The sequence below is a fragment of the Mesoplodon densirostris genome, chromosome 16 (assembly GCF_025265405.1).
Source record: "Mesoplodon densirostris isolate mMesDen1 chromosome 16, mMesDen1 primary haplotype, whole genome shotgun sequence".
NCBI lineage: Eukaryota > Metazoa > Chordata > Mammalia > Artiodactyla > Ziphiidae > Mesoplodon > Mesoplodon densirostris.
Window position 1 is genome coordinate 16,294,482 of NC_082676.1, and position 24,717 is coordinate 16,319,198.

Below are 24,717 nucleotides of genomic sequence, written 5' to 3' on the forward strand. Positions count from 1 at the left end.
AGATGCAGAAAAGGCATTTGACAAAAATCAGCATCCTTTCCTGATAAAAACTCTGAACAAATTAGATATAAAAGAAATGTACCTCAACATAATAAAGCCGTATATGACAAGCCCACAGCTAACATCATACTCAACCGTGAAAACTTGAAATCTTTTCCTCTAAGATCAGGAACAAGACGAGGGTGCCACACTCTTGCCATGTCTATTTCACATAGTACTGGAAATCCCAGCCAGAGGATAGTAACACATTCAATGGTTTCTGGCACCATGTCAAAAACCCAGATATTGAAATAGAACACTTAAATGATATAAGCCTCAGTAAATCCCTAAAACCCAAAACTGCAACAATATTTTTAATACCCTACTCTTAGAAAAGGAAAAGGAAAATGTCACGTGTACTGTAGGTAACAACAAGAACAACAATCAATAAGGTGACTATTTTCCTGTGTTTCATCAGTGAAGTTGGGAGAAACAATGCCTCGGTAGCCAGGCATGCTTTCAGGAAGCTTTCTTCAAAATGTAGGTGGCCTGAGAGTCTTTCCAGGAAGACCTTGAAACACCAGTCTTCTGCACTCTGTGTAGACACTTCAGATCCTACAAAGCATGTAGGGGTTTGTCCTCTGCTAAAATCGTGTTAGGAAAACGGAGATCCTGGACCATTCCCAAGCTGGGTTCCCTGCCCACCTGCAATCCACCACCTATTCCAGTCCTGTCCTGCTGGTGCCCCTCCCCACCCTCAGGGTGTTCTAAGCTAGCAAGCAGTTAGCATCAAGTCTGGGCCCTGCCCAACGCCCATCCCTCCCATTGCTCTTAGTTATCAAAAGTCCTTACTCAAAATGGGGTGTTGGGGGCTTCCCTGGTGGCACAGTGGTTGAGAGTCTGCCTGCTGATGCAGGGGACACGGGTTCCTGCCCCGGTCCGGGAAGATCCCACATGCCGCGGAGCGGCTAGGCCCGTGAGCTGTGGCCGCTGAGCCTGCACGTCCGGAGCCTGTGCTCCGCAACGGGAGAGGCCACAACAGTGAGAGGCCTGCGTACCGCAAAAAAAAAAAAAAAAAAAAAATGGGGTGTTGGTTACAATGGTGTATGTACTTGTCATGTACATTTCACTGCATATAAATTTTGCCCCAGTTAATAAAAACTGTTTTTAATTAATAACTCGATCCACAGTGCTCTGCATGATCTGGCTCTGCCGGCTTATCCAAATTTAGCTCGTGCCAAACTTCCCCCTCGCTCAACTGTCCTTTGGTCACACTGGAACTTATTTTAGTTCCTCCATGAGCAAACTCTTTCCCACCTCAAGGCCTTCACAGACGTGGCTCTGTCTGTCTGGAATCTCTGCAGCCATCCTGCCCCGTCCTATCGTCTTTCTTCCAGTTAAGTCCTCCTCATCCAGCCCGTCTCAGCTTGGGTGCCTTTTCCTCCAAGAAGTCTTCCTTGCTCCCTTCATCTTCAGGTACTAGTACGTGCTCACATGTGCAGGCCAAGGCACTTCTCTGCTCCCTTAGCATCCTCTACCTCCACCACCACAGCATTTATTACAAACACTCATCAGAAAGAAAGGTCCATGAGGACTTCCTTGGTGGTGCAGTTGTTGGGACTCCGCACTCCCAAGGCAGGGGGCCTGGGTTCGATCCCTGGTCAGGAAACTAGATCCCCCATACATGCCGCAACTAAGGAGCCAGCGAGCTGCAACTGAGGAGCTCGCCTGCCAAAATTAAGACCCGGTGCAACCAAATAAATAAATAAATAGAATAAAATACATATTAAAAAAAGAAAGAAAGAAAGGTCTATGACAGCAGGCACTGTGTTTTTATTATTCACTGTTGTAGCCCTAGCACCTGGCACTCACAAATGATCAGAAATGATCAGTCAATATTCATGTAATGAATGTCAAAGGAAGAGATAAGGTATTAGTCATTCTGATCTGGAACCTTCCTTCCCCATTTTACTGACTCTAACATGCTGCCTGAATTCTGTGTCCGTCATCTCAAATCCGACTGTTAAGGCATCATAGCTCTGGCTCTAATTCTGCTCAGGTTTCCTACCTCAGAAGAAGACATTTTCTATGTTCAATAGAATTGAAGTTAAGTTGACAACATGTGTTTAGTTGATTAATGTGTACATTTCAGGCACTTCTCCAATCTCTCAGCCAACAGAATTGGTTGGTCTAGACAAGGTTTTACTCGAGATGTTTGGCTACACGGCACTGGTCATTCTGGCCACTCCAGGGCAGCAGTGACTTTAGCCTTTCCTGAGATGCTATTAAGGATGTGACAGCTTTAAGCTTTCCACTTTGGGAAGTAAAGAAAAAAAAAGTAAGCCGACTAAATCCCCTAAAAATTCTCTCCCTTGCAAGGTTGTTATGAGAGGTGGGAAGGAAAATGAGAAGGATGAGTCAGTGTGAGTCAATGTTAAGAAAAAAACTCTGCTTCTGGTAAACAGTTTGCTCTTTTACAGACAGGATTAGGATTACCCGGCTCCCACTGCTAAAAATACACAAATAACAGGTGGTATATATTATATAAGTCGTTCGAAAACAGAGACTCAGATCATTGACTCTGAAAAAGGAACAGTTAATCAGTGACGGGCCAGACCTTCCCCAGGCCCTGTTTCTTCTTGCAGAAGCCCCAAGACAAAGTAAGTGTTTTCCTTAAGACAGTTAAGATCCTAAATTCTCCTACTGCTCGCTCAAATGACCTAAAGGAAGGACTGAGCTTCCCGTATAATAACTACCACTGAACGAGCACTTACTCTGTGCTGAAAATGGTGCCTGGCACTTCATAAAATTCATCTTTAAACTTACAACAATCCTGTAAGATGGGTATTATTTTTATCAATGTTTTCTAGATAAGGAACCTGGAGCTTGCAGAAGTTAAGTGATTTACCCAGGGTTGCATAGTGGCAGATCTCATTTGGAAGTGCTTATTTCCCTGGATCGCAGACCCAACTCAGAAATATATACAAAGCACCGTATGAAAGGCACTGTACCAGGTACCACAGGGGATACAAAGAAACAAGAGGTCACTCCAATTATCAGGAAAGCAAAATAAGAAGAAAATGGGACTGCCTAGGAAAGATTCATCTCTATTTCCAGAATCTTGAACAAGGCCTATCACACAGGAGTTGCCCAGGTAATTATGACTGAAATATATGTGGGAGATAAGGGAAACACAAAATCAAACATAACACGAGGCAGTCTGTGGCTAGTGTCATGAGAAAGAATGTGTTATGGGGGTTTAGGGTATATCATGATGCAGGGCTCCAAGGAAGATCCACAAACAACATGGCATTTGAGATAAGTTTGACAAATGGAGTTTGACAGGCAACACTGAAAAGTAAAGAGATCAGTGGAGTACGGGGAGTAGCAGTGTTGGGATATATCCTCCAGCACCAGCAAAACAGCGAGAAATAAGGTGAACTGAGAGGGCCCTGGGTCTGCTTCAAGTCCCTTTCTACGGAAAAGCACAAGAATTACAAATACTTCCTAGTTGATTCAGATCAATACATGAGAAGACATACCTAACAGTTAAATAAATCAAGAATTATCATACAGCCTTTCTGGAAGAAAGTGGTGGTGGGGTAGTGGGGGTAGAACTGAATAAATGAATATACGTACACAAATCTAGAACACACGTGCTTGTATAACAAAAAGAGCACTACAGATACGTTCTACCACCTCCATCCCCTCCACACTGAATTATTATAGGACGGGCTCTGCAAGTGCACATTTTCTTTTCATTTGACCTACAGCTCTTTCCTGAGGGGATTAGTTAGGTCAATGACTCTCAACAGGCACAATCACTGCAGGGCCTTCTGGAAATGGGGGAGGAGGGGAGGGCATGTTTGGTTGTCACAATATTTGATTGCTTCCTCACTCAAATGGGTATTTTAATAGGTGAGGACCAGGATGTTAAAAGTCCAGCAAATTGGCAGGCAGTCTTATAGGAACACAAATTGCCCTTACCCTGCCTACCTTTCAAATACCAAGATATTCATGTAAGTGGAAAAACTGTTCATAGTTATCTGAGCCTAGAACTCAATTGCATTTCACATGGAACAAAGTAATTTTACATGGAGGCAATGTATTTTCCAAGAATGCATAAGGAAGGAAGGATGTAAATATCATGTGAAAGGAAGATGATGCTCTGCTTTGTATTCAGGGGTGAATTATCATGTCTGTACCATATTTTCAAATAGTTCAGCAAAAATTGAAAAACACACACATATGCAGATAAAGCATATGCAGCAAAATGTTAATGCTGTTTGATCTAGTTATTTGATGCAGATGTTCACTGTACTCAATTTTTTTTCTGTATGCTTGAAATTTTTCTTAATAGAAAGCTGAGGAAAATCTGTCTAGCCCCCATTAAGTGAGAGGTCATAATAGAGGCAAGGAGCACAGATTCTAGAGCTTTCCCTCTCGTGCCTCAGTTTCCCCATCTGTAACATGACGATAATAATAGTACCTACCCACAGAGGTGTCAAAAAGGATTAAATAAGTTAAATGGAAGCTGCTTAGACCAGAGCCTGGAACAGAGCAGGCACTCCTGAAGTTACAGCTATTACTACAGTGAACAGTCACCCACCCACACACCTGCTGATCGCTCCATCCCGATTATTTGTACAAGCAGAAACGTTGGGAATTCTGGACCAGGAGTGATTTTCACACTATTTCCTTCCAATCAGATCCTTTCTCTCTCTCCCCATTCCTGTATCGGCTCCAGCCAGATAGGTACTACTTAGCCTCTGACACTCAGTGCATTTTTCTTCCGACATCTCTTGACCTTATTCTCTCCCCATCCCACCTGTATGCCTTTTCTTCTTCCTCTCTCCTAATTCTTACTCATCCTTCAGGACTGTGGTCCTTTATGCAGTTAGCTCTGAACAGCTATGAATAGACATGGAGAATAAAACTTGAAAGGTAAATATCTGCAAACATACAGTAAATAGTGTACATTTAAGGGCAGGCACCAGCTCCTTTGTGAGCTTTCCCAGGCTCAGCCATCACTTGGCTGTCCTCCTCTGGGGTCCTTCTTCCAGACACTTAGCATAAGACTGCCTTGAAGTGTCAACTACCTTTCAATTTGTAAATCTAAACAGACTTTAAACTCCTTGAGAACAAGGGCTACACCTTTCTTTGCTATATATTTTCTTAGGCTTCTCACAGTCCCTTGCAATGGATGCACAATGAAATCTTTCTTCGACCTAGGCTGCTGCATCTGCTCTCTGAAGAACCTGCCCCTGTTTTTATTTATTTATTATTATTATTATTTTTTTGCGGTACGCGGGTCTCTCACTGTTGTGGCCTCTCCCGTTGCGGAGCACAGGCTCCGGACGCGCAGGCTCAGCGGCCATGGCTCACGGGCCTGCCGCTCCATGGCATGTGGGATCTTCCCAGACCGGGGCACGAACCTGCGTCTCCTGCATCGGCAGGCAGACTCCCAACCACTGCACCACCAGGGAAGCCCTGCCCTTGTTTTTAATGCAGCCTCAGATATAAACATGATCCAAAGGCTGTGCCCCATACAAAACACTTCACTTGACAATATCTTTCGTGCTCACATAAAGCAGAGGGTGGTCCCCAAACTTCCAAGCTGCATGTCTGCGCATTCGGAGGCCAGGGCACACGGAAGTACTGATGGGGTGTCACTTGGTACCCTCCCAGAATATATCCAAAGCCTAGCATGAGCTGTGTCTTCTTTTTCCTCCCAGCAAACTCATCATTCTGCCTGAATTCTCTATTGGGAGGACTAATGTGATTAATGGGTGATGCTCTGAAGGTGACAGGACCAGAGTCCTTTTCCTGCTGTGGTCTCCAAGAGACCACACACATGGTGGCAAAGCAAGGGAGAAAAAAAGCATCACTGCAGACCAGGACTTTGGTCCCAGCACCAGAGCAGAATTCCAGTGAGCTAAGCTGGACCATGTTGTTCATATGGATCCCTTGCTTAGAACCTTCCAGTACCTCCCACTGTACTTAGAATGAGATCCACACTCATCTTGGTCTGCAAAGCCTGAGGTAACCCGAGCCCTGACTACTGAAGCCGCACCACTCTCCCTCTCATTGTCTATCCTCCAGCATCATGGTCCTATCTGTTCTCTGAACAGAACAAACTCAACTCTATTTTAGGTCCTTTGTTCCCGTGGCTTCAAGTCACAGTTCTACTACTTACTACTGTGTGACCACAGACAACCTACTCAATTACTTTGAAACTCTGCTTCCTCATCCAGGAAGTATTTATCAAGTGCCTACTACGTCTGTGTCCTATTCTAGGCACAGGAGATAAAGCAATGAATAGAACAGACAAGGTTCCCACTCTCTTTAGCTCACCTTCTACTGGACCAAAGGCAACTAAATAAAAGAATAATTTCAAACAGAAGCAAATTCTATGAAAAAAATTAAACAGAGCAATAGGACAGGTGAATGAAAGTGGATACAGCAGGCTAGATTCGAGGAATCAGGGAAGACTGCCTTGAGGAGGTGACATTTGAGCTGAGATCTATTATTAAGGGAAACTGGGTAAAGGCTACATGGGATCTCTCTGTATTATTTCTTACAACAGTGTATGAATCTACAATTATCTCAAAAAGCTGAAAAAAAATCACCCTGGCTACTATGTAGTTACTGTGTACTTACCTACATAATATGTATACATACATGAAACATTTTCAATAACTTTAATAATCTGTTTTATTTAACCCAGCATTTCTTAAAGTATCATCATTTCAACATGTAATCAACATAAAAATCATTAATGACATATTCTTGGTCTTTGTACTAAGTCTTTGAAGTCCATTACGTACAATACATCTCAGGTCGGACCAGCCACATTTCAGGTGAATAGCCACGTATGGCTAACAGCTACCATATCAGACGGCACAACTACAGAGTTCTATGGAAGGTCTTTGATTATGAGCATTGAACTTCCCCCCTCCTTTCTCTCTGTACTTGCTCCTCACCCTCCAGTTTTATTGAGATGTAACTGACATATAACACTGTATTAGTTTTACGTGTCCAACCATAACTCTTGTAGTGGGACAAGAAGGGAATCAGAGACACCAGCAAGCAGGCCACCACTGTCACAGTTCAGTTTGCAGCCGTAGCAGTGTGTGACTTGCTGTTACGGCAATGTAACCACATGGATCTGGTGTGGCCAGGACAGTGGAAGAGATCAAGGAAGAAGGTCTGCAGCCTAAGCAACTGGGTATTTGAGTCCTATCTACCTACCAGTGCTGCTGTAAGATTAAAAGAGCTAATATGTGTAAGACACCCAACACAATGCTAAGCACACAGTAGGTGCTCAATATATGTCAAAAATGAAAGAAAAAAAATTCAATCCTAAAGTTTCAGTACATAAAGAACCAAGGTACATTTCAGATACTGGATAAAATCTCCCAGTTCCTTCACAAGTTAAAACTAGCTCCCGACTTCATTTTTCAATGATTAACAAGGAGGACCAAGCAGTATATTTAGACCCCTTTCTAACGTCCTTTTCAATCAAAGAAACATAAACATGTATCACAGTGAAGTAAAGGATTCCCACAATTATAAAAATCCTAAGTTTTTACTGTCAACCCTCTCAATCTAGAAGTTTCAATTAGATTTAAATTAAAATTTAAATTAGAAGTGACATATCTTCTAATACAACACTGGCTAGATGACTACCAGAGGTGATTTGTGCAGGATCTTTTGAAAAGCAGTATCACCAAAATACACTGGAATTCCAGGAAAAAAGAATCGAGTAAAGAGCCTGTGTAATAAAACATTTAAATAGAACAGGCTATGGGAAACAAAGCTAAGAGATCATATGTCATCGGGGCCAAATAGTGGAATTAAGGTCTGGCTCTTTTTGAGCTAAAACTGCATTTTGTATTTATTTGTTTCTGTTATTTGGAGATACAGAATGGGGTGTTAGTTTCTTTGAATGAAGATGTTTATAAAAGTTCAAGACGCTATAAACTACAAATGGTAAGAAGGCCCAATTTTTACTAATTGAAAGAACAAAAATCAAACTTTTTAAAAGTTAAACCTAAGGGCAAGTGGTAGTTTGAAAAGGGAATGTCTTCCTGAGAATTTAAGTTTAGGGCACTGACTTTCTGACCTGGACTTATATAACCCTCATACCCAGGAGACATGACAGTTAATTGTCCTGTCGAAACACTGCAGAAATTTATTATAACCATCAGGGATATTCCATTTCTCTTCCCACAGTATCTACTAATTCTTATCTCAGACAGATGTGTGTGTGTGTGTGTGTGTGTGTGTGTGTGTGTGTGTGTGTGTGTGTGTGTGTGTGTGTGTGTGTGTGTGTGGTGTTTGGATGAATGTTCTGCATAATTAGAATTCTTTGCAGTACTGAGGAGAGAGCAGAGTGTTTAAAACATAGTCTTCATTTAAAAGAAAACTGATTTTTTTAGAGGAATTCTGGCTTTGGGAAAGCTATTTTAAATTAAGAGTTGAGCAAAGTTTTATAGGAAAAATATAGACAAATGAAGATACTGTTTATACTTCAAAGATGGTGAAACAGATTCTGCTACAAAATTTTTCCAACATTAATCCCCAGCAAACCGTTCCTTAGGAAAAACTATTTTTGTCCCTTTATCAACTTGGTTGTTAAGTATTTCATTTCCAGTGCAAATACGGACAAGCTATATAAAGTGAAATTGTTTTCATGCTTTAGAAACAAACATTTTGCAAATGGAAATGAAGCTTATTGTGCTATAATGTTTATTTGCTAGGCTGACAAATGACTCTGGGGCCCACTGATATCAGGAAGTCTCCAAACAAGTGTCCATACGAGGGACAGGCTTGACTCCCAAAAAGCTCCAAAGAGCACAGTTCCTCCAGATCAGAACACCACTCCAGAAGATTGTGATTCATGTTCATTAATCCAGAACACATTTACATGCATGATTCCACTGCCCTGTGTGGTAGGATGCCATTAGCATTCCTAGTTTTCAGATGAAGAAACTTCAGTTCAGAAAGTCTGATGTCCAAGGTTACTAAGTGCCACAGCCGCCCAACTCAGCCCCCTCAAGCTACACAGCAGTGACAGAAATGGCAATGGCAGTCAGGGCGGCAGCAGGGGCAGCACCTGAGTTGCACTCACCGTGTGCTGGGCATTGCTCTTGACACTGTTCATGGGTCAGCTCATGAAACCCTCACAACAACCCTGTGAGGGAGGCAGGTTTGTCTCTGGGCCACCAGCCTCCTCTTTCTCCACGCTGCCCGTCATACATGCCCTGCTTCCTTCCCCACAAAATCAAAATGGGCACCACAAAGTCTACATGTTCTCGCTACCCAAATCAAAAAATTAGCTCTAAAATGTTAATTGTTGAAGCTAGATGACATGTGATGGGGGTTTCTTTACACCATTCTCTCTACCTTTATGTTTGAAAGTCACCTTATAAACATTTACCATTTCTTTGCTCTCACATGGAATCTAAGCTATCGACGAGGATAGAACACTATCTACCAACAATGAATTCAAAGGAAATATTATGAAAGATGGCTATGTAATCATAGAAAGTGACAGAGTCATTCACTCATTCCATGAACATAAACTGAGGGCCTGTATGTTAGGACATGTAAAGGTCCAATGAAGGACTGCTGTGCTCAACAAGCTAAGGGTTTAGTAGCAGATACAAAACGAATGCAAAAGTAATTACAAGGGAGGACTATTTGTGATAAATGTAATAAAAAGAAAAGTTCAAACGAAGTGCTATGTGAATTGGAAAAAGAAGTCGCATCAGGACAAACTGCATTACACTGATTTTTCTAGGACGGTCCAAACATTTTGGTGTATTAAACACTAAGCATTATCTAAAATCTGCGAGTGGCCCACAAAAAGAAATGGAGCTAAATCCAAAAGCAAAATTAGGACTGGAATGTCCACATGCCCTCTTTTATGGGATTATAATGATTTCTAGACCAAAATCCAGGCCTCTCAGTAAAAAGGGGCTAGCATTCCTCCCAAGTCCTTAGATTAAAACATACTGATTGGAGAAGGTTTTGCTGTAAAGAAGCTCAACGGCGCACCATCTCTAACACAAAAAAACTGAAAAATAATATAAATGTCCACCAACAGGGTTTGGTGATATCATTCATTTCAACTGATGCACAGTAATCCCTACATAACAATTTAAAAAGAAATAAAATAGAAGCTCTCACCCTGATGGGATCAGGATTAATAATGGTAGAATCCATTAAAAACAAAAACAGCCAAACAGAGGAATCACTGAAACTGTATGTTCATTTGCCAATACTTGATAAGGGACCAAGGCTTTTTCTTTGAGAATAAGTTCTAGCCATTAAAGTTCCTGCATTACCGCACCCAGGAAATGATTTCCAGTTTTTACTGGAAAGCTACTTGTGAAGTAGTCCAAAGGCAAAAATCCTACATTTTGATGAATTTTTTCTCTCAGTCTTTTCAGAGGTCTCTTCCACCTCTAAACTGACAAAAACTTTTTTATGCTCATTCACTTTTACCAGGTCTTTTAAACATTCAACTTATTTTTCACAAAAGCAATGTCTTTTTTTTTTTGTCCTCATTTTTTTTCATTAGTTTACCTCACAATTATTTTGTAATTACACTAACAAGTAAAACTGGGATAAACAGGCTTGGGGGCAAAGCCAACTGACTCTTGTTGATTCTCATCATCATCATCATGGCAAATACTTATAATGTGTCTAGTATGTGCCAGCCACTGTTCTAAGTACTCTACGTACATTAAGTCCTTTACTACGCAATAACAGTCTAAGTACTACTGTGACCATCACTTTACAAATAAGGAAACTGAGGCACAGGGAAGTTAAGTAACTTGCTGGAGATCTTACAACTAGTAAATGGCAGACTGAGAATTCAAACCCAGGCAGCCTGGTTCTCAGTTAGCGACTCGGACCACTAAAACTCCCTAAAACCAAATGGAAGAGAGCTGCGGTGCGCTGGTGCTCTAGAGCAGTGCCATCCAACAGAACTTTCTGCAATGATGGAAATGTTTTATACCTGGGCTGCTTAAGTCAGTAATCACCAGTCACATGTGGCTACTGAGATTGAGAAACTGGATTTTTAATTCAACTTTAATTAACTAAAATTTAAACAGTAACATGTGGCTAGTTGCAATTATATTGGCCACATCGTGATATATATATATATATATATATCACGATGTGGTTAAATGGAAAATATGAATTATAAAACATTATATCAAGTATGTCTCATTATTGGATTAAAAAACCATGAACGAAAGACAGTAAACACATACAAAACTGTGGTTTCCTCCAAATGGAGGGTATGGAGGACACGGTTGGCTGCGTGGTGGGCACCGTACGTTGCCAGATCTATAGCCATTTTCTCTCTCTTCCACAGCAAGAGAATTCCTCTGCTGCTGGGAACAGCGACTTGTCCAGCGAAGAAACGACATTCACCAGCCTCCTTCACAGATATAAATGGATAATGAGATGTAACCTGTATGTGCTGGCTGGGACTTCTGGTACTTGAAAGGGTGTCCTTTGCCCTCCCTTCTCCTACTTCTTCCTGCTTCAAGGAAGGACTGTTTGGTTAGAGAGCCAGAAGCCCACTTGTGACCACAAGGTGACCATGATAGTGCCAGCCATGTGATAAGGATGGTGAAGCAGAAAGAGAGAAAAAGCTAGACTGTGGCACTGTGGCACTGCCATGCCAGCAACAGATTGCCTATTTCGGACTTAATGTTTTTTGAAAGAAAAATAAATAACTCGTCTTATTTAAAGCCTTGTTATCAGCAGCCAATGCAAATCCTAGCTGACCAATCTACTCAGTGTCCATTCCTCCTAGTCACAGAAAAACTTTCTTCCTAACAGACACGCAATTCTGTTCCTGGTTGGCCTAAAGATAATTTCATCCCCCTTGTAAATAACTTGTTTAAGAACCAGGCCGAAGCCAATAAGGCACTGCGTTGCCCTGGTGACAGGAAGCGGTTCAGGAATGGGCACATGACCCAATTCAGGCCAATGACATTGTAGGATTAGTATGGGGGGTGGGGGGTTCTGAGAAAATTCTCATTCTTAGGAGAACAGAGGAAGTAAGAATCTTTCTACTGCTTTGGTAGGTGCCGTACATGGATCTGGGGCCCAGAACTGCTGCCCATATTTTGCTGCTGGCCTGAGGATGAAGCCAACACCCCAGGGAGGACACAACCAAGAGATCCACAGGGCAAGCAGCCTGAGACAGTGGATTACGTTAATGCTGAATTCTGTCCTACTTCTGGGGCAAGTACAAGTTATGTGAGCCAAAAAATATCCACACTCTAGAAAGATCATCTTAGAGGCAATCGACTAGGTGCTAAGTGTTATTCAAATGTTGTGAAAAAGGCAAATAAGTGAGGTCTTCCCAAGGGGCATGCAAAGTTGGGCACTGGGTCTTTAATATTTCTGTGCCTTTTCCATACAGGCCTGATAAAGAAGTTATTATACAGTAAGTTACCAAATACTGAGTTATTTAGAACTTTTTGTTCTTCTACAGGCTTTTCCAAAGAAGGTTACTAAATAAGTGCACATGTTTCAAAGGTCTTATAATAATCCTAACAGTTGGCAGATAATGTCAAGTACTTACTACCTGCCAGACCCTGTGCTGAGCCCTTTATCTCATGCAATCCTCACAAGAGATGAGGAACTCTCATTACATCCATATTACAAGTGAGGAAATGCTGAAGCTTAGAAAGAAAGGTTAAGTAAAAAACGAAGCAAACTCACAGGTACAGAGAACAAACTAGTGGTTACCAGTGGGGAGAGGGAAGGGGGAGGCGCAATACAGGGGTAGGGGGAAAAGGGTTATTATGAAATTATATAAAATAATGTTTGTGAAACTTTTGAAAATTATAAAGCATTATAGAATTTTTAGAAACTCATTCAATAAAAAAATTAAAAGTTAAAATTAAAAAAAAAGATGATCCTCCTATTCACATGCTAATCACAATAAGGGCTCTTCTACAGTTATCAAGCAAAATAAAACATTTTTCAAACATTAAAAAAAGAAAGAAAGGTTAAGTAACTTGTAGAAGAAAGTAGAAAGGGCCAAGATTTGAACTCATGTCCAAAGGACTCCAATGCCTCCTAACCATGCCTTTGTACTGCTTCCTTTGGACACATAAGAACACATCTATGATTTCCGTGAGACTGCACTATTTTTAAAATATTCTGTTCTCTTGACCCTCTAAGTATACTATACTCATCAGAACACAAGTCCCAACTTTTTGGTTTGGAAAAGATCGCCATACATACCACATACAACAAGCAGAGATTATCAAGAACCATTGAATGTTAAACCCTATGCACACAAGAAAGCAATATAATTACATATGTTTAATTTATGTTGCAAATTCGGATTAGATAACCAACTCTTCTTTTTCAAGTTTCCTGTTGGTGGTAAGTAGAAGCACATAGCAGGTAGGCTTGTGGAATTGGGAATGGGAGAAAAGAAGATAACTCACATTTAATAAGCCCCTTGTAGTGGTCTCATTTTATAATGGTTAACTCTCAAAGGACCTCATAAGATATTTCACAGATGAGGAAACCAAGACTACAAGACCTTGCCCGAGGTCACCCTGATCTGCCTGAAATCCAAGGTCTTGTTCTTCCTGCTATACAACTCTGCATTCCTACAAGTTCTAACATTTTCAAAATAATGCCTGAAAGAGACCAATGGCTCTGAGGCCATAGGAAAGCTACACCATTTTTAGGAGCCTCTCTGGAAATATCATTTTAATTAAGTTTCAGAAGGCACTTTCAATCATAGTGCCTTCAGCTTGAATAGATTATCCATAAGAAAAGAACCTAAACTGAAAAGATCTAATGCCTCAGATTTTAACTTAAAAACCACAAGGAGGGCTTCCCTGGTGGCGCAGTGGTTGAGAGTCCGCCTGCCGATGCAGGGGACACGGGTTCGTGCCCCGGTCCGGGAAGGTCCCACATGCCGCGGAGCGGCTGGGCCCGTGAGCCATGGCCGCTGAGCCTGCGCGTCCAGAGCCTGTGCTCCGCAGCGGGAGAGGCCACAACAGTGAGAGGCCCGCGTACCGCAAAAAAAAAAAAAAAAAAAAAAAAACCCACAAGGAAACAGGTATTACGTTGCAGATAAACTAACTTATAATATATATAGTATTTATTTTCTTAGGCAGCAAAATACAATCAGTAAGCAGTAGAATGCTAGGCTTTGGTACCAGAGTTCAAACAGAAACACAGTCTAGTCCTAGAAGTACACTGGCTACAGAGAATCACTTTAAAAAAAAATCACCCCAATCTGCCTCATATACGACTAAACAGTCTCATAATAAATTGTTTATGAAAACTTAGAAGTTATATTTTTAAATGACATTTGTATATGAAACCTTCATTCTCCAGGCAGTTGAGATGCCCAAATAGAGAATGTTACAGCATAGAATTACTCTGATACAAGTAAAAATTAAATTAAAAACAAAAAAGAAACATTTGGTCTGTTTCTTTGTTTACAAGGTATCATCTGCCTATATATCTCCCCCAAATCCTACCATTTTCAGAGCCACTCAACTAGGTGCTAATCTCTCTAATATTGGCAGCTATTAGCTGTCTCAAACCAAAGGAATCATTTTTTCAGTAAGAGGGGTGTGCCACCAGTCCATATGGAAGCAAAGGCAGCAGCTGAAAAATGAAACTGAGCAGGGCGTAGCAGGAAGCTTAACCAATCAACACTGTGAAACATAGTTCAGAAATAATAGACACATAGATCAACGGAAGAGAATTGAGTTGAAAAAATGCCCAGAAATAAACCCACACGTATATGGTCAATTAATTTTATTCAAAGGAGTCAAGAATATACAATAGAAAAAAGATCGTGACTTCCACAGTGTTGGGAAAACTGGGCAGCCACATGCAGAAGAATAAACCTTGACCACTTCTTACACCATATACAAAAATCAACTCAAAATGGATTAAAGACTTGAACGTAAGACCTGAAAGCATAAAACTCCTAGAAGAAAACAAGGTGGGGGGGTAACCTCCTTGACATCAGTCTTGGCAAAGACTGGATCTGACACCAAATGCAAAGGCAACAAAAGCAAAAATAAACATGTGGGACTACATCACACTGAAAAGCTTCTGTACAGCAACGGAAACCATCAAAAAAAATGAAAAAGCAACCTACAGAATGGGAGAAAATATTTGCAAATCACATACCTGATAAGGGGTTAATTTCCAAGATATATAAAGAACTCATGCAATGCAAAGAAAAACAAACAATCCGACTTAAAAAACGGTCAGAGGACTTGAATAGACATTTTTCCAAAGAAGACATACAAATGGCCAATAGGTACCTGAAAAGGTGCTCAACATCACTAATCATCAGGGAAATGCAAATCAAAACCACAGTGATATCACCTCACACTCGTTAAGATGGCTTTTCTCAAAAAGACAACGAATTACAAGTGCTGACAGGGACGTGGAAAAATGGGAACCCTTGGGCACTGTTGGTGGGAATGTAAATTGGTGTAGCCACTATGGAAAGCAGCGTGGAAGTTTCTCAAAAAATTAAAAACAGAACTACCATATGACCCAGCAATTCCACTTCTGGGTATTTGCCCAAAGGAAATGAAATCTCTGTCTTGGAAAATGATCTGCATCCCCATGTTCACGGCAGCATTATTTACAATAGCCAAGACATGGAAACAACCTAAGTGTCCATCGACAGATGAACGGATAAAGAAAATATGGTGTGTGTATATATATATACACACACACACAATGAAATACTAGTCAGCCATAAAAAGGAAATACTGTCATTTAAAACAACATGGATTACAGAGTGAAGTAAGTCAGAAAGAGAAAAACAAATACCGTATGCTAACACATATACATGGAATCTAAAAAAAAAAAAGAAAATGGTTCTGAAGAGCCTAGAGCAGGACAGGAATAAAGATGCAGATGTAGAAAATGGACTTGAAGACACCGGGAGGGGGAAGGGTAAGCTGGGAAGAAGTGAGACTGTGGCATGGACATATATACACTCCCAAATGTAAAATAGATAGCTAGTGGGAAGCAGCTGCCTAACACAGGGAGATCAGCTCATCAGCTCGGTGCTTTGTGACCACCTAGAGGGGTGGGATAGGGAGGGTGGGAAGGAGATGCAAGAGGGAGGAGATATGGGGATATATGTATATGTATAGCCGATTCACTTTGTTATAAAGCAAAAACTAAAAACAAAAACAAAACAAAAAACATGGATGAATCTTGAGGGCATTATGCTAAGTGAAATAAGTCAGACAGAAGACAAATACTGTATGATCTCACTTATATGTGGAATCCAAAAAGGAAACCAAACTCATAGAAACAGAGAACAGACTGGTGGTTGCCAGTTGCCAGAGACAGGTGGCAGGGGTCAGGGCAGGGGTAGATAGGTGAAATGGGTGAAGGTAATCAAAAGGTACAAACTTCCAGTTATAAGACTAATAAGTCCTGGGGATATAATGTATAGCATGGTGAGTAGTAAAAATAACGTATTTGTATATTTGAAATTTGCTGAGAGTAAATCTTAAAAGTTTTCATTACAAGAAAAACAAAAAAAATTGTAACTATGTCCGGTGATGTTTGTTAACTACACTTGTGGTTAATCGTTTCATAATACATACATATATCAAATCATTACGTTGCACACCTAAAACTGATACAATGTTATATGTCAATTATATCTCATACTTAAAAAATCCTTCTAATACTGTTTTAATCATTTAATCAATAAGAGGTTAAATTAAGTTCATTATCAAAAAAGAAAGAAGAAAAATAATAATAGCAGCTAATATTTACTGAAGGGTTCCCATGAACAGGCACTATGTTAAGTGCTTTAACTACATAGTCAATCCTTAGAACAATTGTATGCAGTAGGTACTATTATTAAAGAACTTACTCAACGCCATACATTTATTCAGAATATTACAATATTCAGAATATGGTAAAGCCTTGAACCTTTGCTCCCGCATTTACTGGTTGATTCTGAGCAACAGACACTCTCTGATTCCAGTCTTCATAGCTTTAAAATGTTAACTGCACGCCATAGTGCAACATCTGCATTTCCTAGGCCTCTGTGGCTGGTGTCAGTAAATACCCCACCCACTCATGTCCTAGCCAATCCGAATCAGGGCAGGAACAATATTAGGACTTCTTCTGTTACCACTGTGAGCCTGGGAGGAATGGCTGCCCTCACCCCACTCCCATGCCCCAGAAGCCAGCCAAGAGGCTGAGTCAGTTTCTCCACCCGCCCAGTCCTGACTTCTCTCCTCTTCCCAACCAGCTCACGAGTTGAGACTCAACTGATGAGACTCCAGCATGCTTTCAATGATGTCAGTGCTGGCTGAAATCATCTACCCCACCTCAAGGGTAACAGAGAATCGAAAGTATCTATATATGAAAATCCCTGGAGAGTTCACATTTCTCCATGTATTCAATCCAACTGGAATAGCAGAGGATTAGGTTATTGGGGGTAATGTAATTTTGGTTAACTGGCGGTCACCCAAAAAATCTTTTAAATGACATTCTAAAATGGATCAATGTACTGCACTATTTTGTAAGTAGTAGATTTGAACATAATTGAATCCTTGGCTGAGAAATTTGCTACATCTCAGGGTGGTCATCTGAACACTGGAACAATATGGTTTTGAACATGACTGCAATGTGGAATACATTTTATACCACTGGCTTACACATACATAAAAAGGGCTGAAAAAAAGTTTTACAAAAGAAAGCTTATTCTTAATATATGAGATATAATCTTTTTTCTGTTCTATTGGGGTTTTTTTCCCACTAAAAAAAAAAATGCTGGAACTCCTCTCCCAAATAATTCCTCTACCTACTAATTCCCAACCTACTGTAGGTAACAACCTACGGTTTGAAAAGCACTGGTACAAGCAGCCCTTCACAGTGTGGTTTTGCCAGCACATAAGACCAACCCAGGAAAGCAATGTTGCAAGTAACCAGTATTGGACAGAACATACAGGCTCTGTTTTCTTAAAAAATATATATGAAGCTGAATTATTAATTGAGGGAATTTTCTCCACCTACCAGAGGGGAAAATACATGACAGCTGTGCAAAGGTTTCCTTTAATCAGGAGACAGTGGGATTTAACAGAGCACATGACTTGGCATCAGAAAACCTGTATTCATTTTGCAACCCCTAATGAAATAGATCTTGGCAATGATAATTAACAGCTGCTAAAACCATTCTGTGAAAGGCTAATGAGAAACTTACATTGAAGGGGTCGTGCCAACAAACACCAGAACCCAATGATCAATCTTAATATCACACAAGGTGAGAGCCAGCCTTTACTGCCTGCTGATATGATACACAGCACCACCCATAAAGCAATGGACAAAAAAATAAAGGGAATGGAGGAACACATTAAAGGGATATAACCAGCCAAATCCAAAGTAGTTGTACAGGACAAATGACCTGATTTTTCAACAAATAAAAGGCAAGGGCGGGGGGGAAGAAGAGACGAAATTGCTATAGATTCAAAGATTTATGAGACTATCACCCAGATGTAATAGGTGGTCCTTGTTTGGATCCCAATTCAAACAAACCAACTGTAAAAAGACATTTATGAGATAACTGAGGAAACTGAATACCAAACGGATACTAGGTAATATTTAGGAATTACTATGTTCATTTTCTTAGGTGTGATTATAGGGGGGAAAAGGGGGTGAAAAAAATCCTTACCTCTTAGATGTGTATTAAAGTATTTATAGATGAAATGATATGATGTTTAAGATTTGCTTTAATATAACCTAAGGTGGGGAGGGAGTGGGGGCTATAGATCAAATAAAACTGACCATATGTTGGTATCTGTTGAAGCTGGGATATAAGGTATTATACTATCTTTTGTACTTTTGTATATGTTTAAAACTTTCCATAATAAGAAGCTATAATATAAAAAGAAAATCAGAAAACCTGGATTCAAACTCCAGAATTCATTAGATATAGGAGCTGGGAGGTTTCTTAAATCCTTTGATCTTCAATTTCCTCATCTGAAAACAGAAATGATAATCCCTATTTAAGAGTTACTGGGAGGAATGAAATGAGATCATGGGTTCACCTCTTTTGGACATGCAGCTCTCAAACTGCAAAACGCTTAAGAACATCAGCACGATAGTTAATTCCCTCTCTGCAATGCTCTGGAAGCAGAGACACATTACAGGTTTGTGGAAGTAGAGATAGGTAATAAGCTGAATCCATTTGAACTCTCAACAATTTTTGTTTTGTAGTAACCCTTTAATAAGACACTGTTTACTTCACTGGCCCCTTTCTCCCCAAAGGAGAGTGTCAAAGATACTGCAATCAATTGCAGGTCCTACGGCTTCCCTGGTGGCACAGTGGTTAAGAATCCACCTGCCAACGTAGGAGACATGGGTTCGAGCCCTGGTCCGGGAAGACCCCACATGCCGCGGAGTAACTAAGCCCGGGCGCCACAACTACCGAGCCTGCGCTCTAGAGCCCGCGAGCCACAAGTACTGAAGCCCGCCTGCCACAACTACTGAAGCTTGTGCGCCTAGAGCCTGTGCTCTGCAACAAGAGAAGCCATTGCAATGAGAAGCCTGCGCACCGCAATGAAGAGTAGCCCCCGCTCGCCGCAACTAGAGAAAGGCTGCACACAGCACCGAAGACCCAACGCAGCCAAAAATAAATAAATAAAATCTATTAAAAGAAACTGAAAGTCTCTAACTTCAGTTGTTTATATTTCTTGTTTACTTTCCCAATTATATTTCCCCTGCTAAAGGTAGAAAGTAATTTTCAGCAGACTGTGTTAAGATAAAACTGAATGCAATTAGGAATCAAGGTAATCTAAATAGGACTTTAAAATATTCCAGGTGCTTTGAGAAGAATAGATTTGCATCTTCCAGCATTAATGCTTCATCTCAAATAAAAGGAAATTAACAAAGGTTCAAGTCTAAGTACACAAAGGGAAATCTGTCACTATCTGGCTTCAGCTTGCAGAATGGGTTGGTGGGAGCCAGGGTGATCTTTCTATAATGCGAATCTGATTAAGCCATTTCCCTTCCTTTCAATGGTTTCCCTCTGCTTTTAGGAAAGAGTCCAAACTCCTGAACAAAAAGGCTCAGGTGGCTCTCCAGCCTTATTTCCTCCCTCCTCCCCTAGTCTAAGCCCCTTCTCCCCACAGGCCCCCAAGGCTTCATCCTCCACTCCTTTCTCCCTTACCTCTTAGTTGTCAAATCCTGTTGATTCTCCTGAAACGTCTCTCAAATCTGCCCACTCCATTCCATTCCTGCTGCCACTGCCCTAGACCAGGCCCTTTTTTTTTTTAACGTTTACTCCCCCATCTCCCCAAATAGGATATATCCTTATTGCTTTTTCCAATTATGAAAGTCATTCATGCTCATAAAAAAGAAAAATAAGGCAATAAAGAAAGGAATAATGTCGTGTGATCTCACGACACAGATATAAAGAACTTATCTTTCTGGCACATTCATGTTCATGTAGCAGCATTATTCAAAATAGCCAAAAGGGGGAAGCAACGCAAATGTCCATCTATGGAATGGATAAACAAAATGTGTTCATAAATACAATGTAGGTACAAAATGTGTATATCCACACATGGAATATTATTTAGCCTTAAAAAGGAAGGAAATTCTGACACATGCTACAACATACACGAACCCTGAGGACATGATGTTAAGTGAAAAAAAACCAATCGCAAAAAGACAAATATTGTATGATTCCACTTATATGAAGTATCCAGAGTAGCCAAATCCATAGAAACAGAAAGTAGAATGGCGATTGCCAGGAGCTAGGGGGAGGGGGAAACGTGGAGTTGTTTTAATGGGTATAAAGTTTCAGTTCCGCAAGATGAAAAAGTTCTGGAGGTTGACTGCACAACGCTGTGAATATCCTTAACACTTAAAAACGGTTATGATAAATTTATGGGTATTTGACCACAATTAAAAATAAAAAATTGTTTTAAACAACTCATCTTTCTAGACATTTTTCCTATAAATATGTATGTATACACTTAAAGAAAACAAAAATAGAAACATACTGTAATTTGTTTTTCACACCTAACCATATGGTAAACATCTTCTCATATATATGGCTCCCACCTCCTTTTTTTTTTTTTTTTTTTCGGTACGTGGGCCTCTCACTGTTGTGGCCTCTCCCATTGTGGAGCACAGGCTCCGGACGCGCAGGTCCAGCGGCCATGGCTCACAGGCCCAGCCGCTCCGCGGCATGTGGGATCCTCCCAGACCGGGGCACGAACCCATGTCCCCTGCATCGGCAGGCGGACTCTCAACCACTGCGCCACCAGGGAAGCCCTCCCACCTCCTTTTTTAACAGCTGATAGTACCCATCATATAACTGCATCATGATTTAACCAGTCGGTTTTCAGTTTTTCAGTATTATAAGAACATCACAGTCAACACCTTTGCATATTTTCTCATCATGTCCATAACAGACATCTGGTTTTTTTTACATGCCTTTTTTTCTGGTATCCATACCCTGATTTTCCCAAGGCAAAAATACCTCCTCTTCACACAAGCACCCATCTTGACCCATACCTCCAAACCTCCAGCCAGTTCTTATTCTATCTGACTAGCTAGGCACATTTATTTTAAAGTTTATTTCTAGGTATTTATTTTTCATGTTGCTATTGTCATTTCACCTACAATTCCATTTTCTTACTATTGCTTTTTGTCTCTCTTGTAGCTTGCTTATTTTTAACTCAATTCTCTTGAATTTTCTCAGCAGATAATCATATCATAGGCAGACAATCGTATCATTTAGGTAGCGATTAAGAGCAAAAGCTCTGGCTCAGGCAGGCCCGGATTCAAATCCTGTGTGACCTTGGCTAAGCATTTTTTTACCTCCATTTCCTCATCCATCAGCTGGGAATTACACTAGAGGCTATCTCCCAGGGTTGATGTAAAGATCACGTTTTCAACTGAGACTTCATGGAGAGTGCTTAACACAATGTTAGTTCAATAAATGTCTCCTATCTGTTGAGAAAGAAAATAGAACTTTCTCTCCATGCTTACATCTTTTATTTATTTCTTCTGGTTGCGTTACACAGGTGTGCTCCTTTTCGGCAATTACCTTGCTTCCCACGTCTCCAAAACTAAACAAAACAAAACAAAAACGCTGTCATCAGACTCTTTGTAAAGGATCTGTGCTGTGGGCCGCATCCACTCTCACATTTGCTGGAAAGCTGTGCCATTGATTGTCCCCTTCATCTCCTGTATTTTCTCAGTCTCTCCCTCACTACTGGCTGTTTGCCATCAGCATTTAAATCTGCTTGTTGTCTCTCTCCTGCTTAAAACGACTTCACCTGATTCCCCAATTGCTCTTCAGCCTTCTTGCTTCTCTTCACAGCCAAACTTCTTGGAGCTGCCTACACTTTGCCTTTACTTTCTCACATCCCACTCTCTCCTCATCCCACTGACATATTACATTGAACCTTTGGAACCTGCCGATATTATAGATTCCACCCCCATAATTTCACCAAATCTGCTCAACTGGGTCTTCAGTGACCTCTATATTTACTTATGCAAAAGGCACATTTTTAACGTTTAACTTCTTTTACTTGAAATCTCAGCAGCATCCAGCAAAGTGGACCTCTTCCTTGGGCTTTCGTTACTACACTCTCCTAGTTTTCCTCCCACTTCTCTGGCCATTTCTTCTTGGTGTAGTTCTAAGTGAATGGTTCTGCCTAGAGTGTACAAGATAGTGGCCCTGAATGACCTGGGCCTTCAAAAGAAAAAACTCTCTGAATGGGTCTCTTCCAATACTGATTCAGTTCCAGTTGTACGGGACTGCTTTTGTCTCCATGAATGTACCTTTAATGTCTGGAATACATGCCATGAGGGCAAGAACCTGATTCCTTACTACTTACACAGTGCCTGGCTCATAACAGGTGCTCAGTTAATTTTTTTTGAATCCCCATAAATGAATAGCTGCAATGTGAAAAACAGACTGGAGAAGTGATGAGACCAAGAAAGAACAAAAAAAGTCCTGACCTTTTGAAAACCATACCTCTGATCACACAACACACACTCACTGCCTGACTTAAATCCTTTGGTGCTCCCCACTAACGCCCATGACAAAGTCCAAACTCAGGAGGAGATACAAGTAAAGTCTTTCTCCTATATGAAGAGCACCTGCTTATCTCTCAAACACACCGAGCCAGATCACTTCCACTTCCCGGAATCTGTCTCCAAACAGCTATGAAATCCCTGCAGATGCCCAAGAAGCCTGCACTCTCTCCCCAAGACCTTGCACTGGCCGTTCTCTCTGCCTAGAACACTATGCACTCCACCAGCTTCATCTTCCGGCCAATACAGAGGCAGCCTTCATGTCTCATTTTGGAAGTCATCTTCTTTTGGAAACTCTCTTTGACCATCCTCCCCAACCTCATCTCCGGAAATCTGGGTTAACTGCCTTCTCTGTGCATTCACAGTCCCCTGTATGTCCAAAATCATAGCTGGAATCACAATGAGTTCCTATTTATACCTTAAACCTGTGGAGTTCCCCGAGGACAAGATGTCTCATTCACTTTTTTACCCCTGGCAATTAGCCCAGGCCCTGATACACAACACATGCTCAATGATGGACCTCCTTGGAGTAGTAGTAGTAACAACGAAAGCTCCCAAGGCTTACCTGCAAGGATTTGAAATATATTATTTGCTTTGTAATAAGCTTCTAAGATAGGTGCTATCATTATCCCCATTCTGCAGATGGGAAAACTGATGGACAAAGAAGTGAATCCTCTCTGGCCCCACAAGAGTCGCACAGACGCACATTTTCTGCAATTCTGAGTTATTCCTCGACCCCAAATAAGAAGAGCTTAAAAAAAAAAAAAAACTTTCGTATCACGCCAATGGCCCCCAAACATAAGAAACAGACCAAAGCGCAGGACGGGGTTAAAGGGCAAGAGGGGGCGCAGCGCCGGCGCCAAGGGTGGGGGGAGCGGATAAAGGTCAGGCCCCGTCTCCTTCCCGGGAGTCCCCAGCGGCCCAGCCCCTCGCCCGCTGAGACGAGTCGACGCCGGGAACCGCGCGTAAGGACCGCGACTGCCCGCCCGGCCTCTGCTCACCTGCCGTCCCGCCGCCAGCCGAGCACGGGCCGCTGGCCCGCAGCGCCTCCCCCGGGCTGCCTGGCGCCCGCCGAGCGCAGCGAAGCCTGTTGCCTTGGCGACCGGAGCTGCCGAACTCCCGTGGCTCGCGCTACGGCGGCTCGGAAGGGACCAGGAGGCCTTGCGGCCCCTTCCGCAGCCCCCTAGCGGGCGGAGGAGGGAAAAGCAGGCGGAGGAGGGGAAAGCGGGCGGAAGTCCGGGTCCGGAGCGGAGGGGGGACTAGGGTAGGGGTTTGCAGCCTCAAAGTTGGCCCGAAGGAACGGGAGAAGGAAGGAAACTTTGGGGAAAAGGGGGACAGCCAGGCCGGGGGAGAACTTGGGCTTCGTATCCTGCCTGTGCCTCAGTTTCACTCTCTGTCACCTGAGATGGAGAGTATTCCGGGAGATGACGGAGCCGCAGGCGGAAGCTTGCTAGACTGGGAATATTTAAAGACGTGAAAACTGATGTGGGAAGGGTGGCACATGCCTCTCCCTCTTTAATTTCCAAAACGGTGGTGGGACAAAGAATTTTTTTTAAAAAAACAGAACAAGAAACAAAAAAAACTTGTTTCTTTGGGCTCATGGTGAGAATGCGATCA

General features: G+C 41.6%; 1 protein-coding gene across 2 annotated transcripts in view; it reads right to left on the reverse strand.

The window, feature by feature from the left end:
• Positions 1–24,207, reverse strand: part of PKIG (cAMP-dependent protein kinase inhibitor gamma) — a 104,334-nt gene extending 80,127 nt beyond the window's left edge. Inside the window, exon 1 of one of the 2 annotated variants that reach the window (XM_060078635.1) lies at positions 24,102–24,207. The gene's annotated coding sequence lies outside the window, so the exon portion shown is untranslated. The remainder of the gene's footprint in view (positions 1–24,101) is intronic. The other variant, XM_060078636.1, reaches the window with a different exon arrangement.
• Between the last annotated feature and the right edge of the window lie 510 nt (positions 24,208–24,717).